This window comes from Gavialis gangeticus, unplaced genomic scaffold (genome assembly GCF_001723915.1).
Source record: "Gavialis gangeticus isolate Ggan-Ray unplaced genomic scaffold, GavGan_comp1, whole genome shotgun sequence".
In the NCBI taxonomy this organism is placed as follows: Eukaryota; Metazoa; Chordata; order Crocodylia; family Gavialidae; genus Gavialis; species Gavialis gangeticus.
This window is the reverse complement of record NW_017729032.1, coordinates 124,584,017-124,584,318: the sequence shown is the minus strand read 5'-3', so window position 1 is coordinate 124,584,318 and position 302 is coordinate 124,584,017. Positions and strand designations below refer to the sequence as shown.

At 63.9% G+C, this 302-nt stretch overlaps 1 protein-coding gene across 4 annotated transcripts in view; it reads left to right on the top strand.

The window, feature by feature from the left end:
* Nucleotides 1-302, top strand: part of STK24 (serine/threonine kinase 24) — a 163,986-nt gene that overhangs the window by 126,561 nt on the left and 37,123 nt on the right. The gene's annotated exons all lie outside the window — the stretch shown is intronic.

Below are 302 nucleotides of genomic sequence, written 5' to 3'. Positions count from 1 at the left end.
GTGCCCTGTACATGTGCACAGCTGCAGTGCAGCACACAGCTGGTGAGGAATGCAGCCCGGCAGCATGGAGAGTAGCAGGGTCTGGCTGGTAACTCTGTTGTGAGAGAAGGGGCGTGGGGGGGGGGAAGATGGAGGCCCCTGCGGTGAGGGAGGGTAGTGGGGCAGGGGCAGGCACTGCATGGGTGGGGTATGGGATAGAGCCATGGGTGGCTCATTTGGGGGGCGCTGGGAGGGGGTGTGGCTTCCACCACCGTACACACCCTGGGAGGGCATAGGAGGCATGCACCCCTGGATCTGCATGT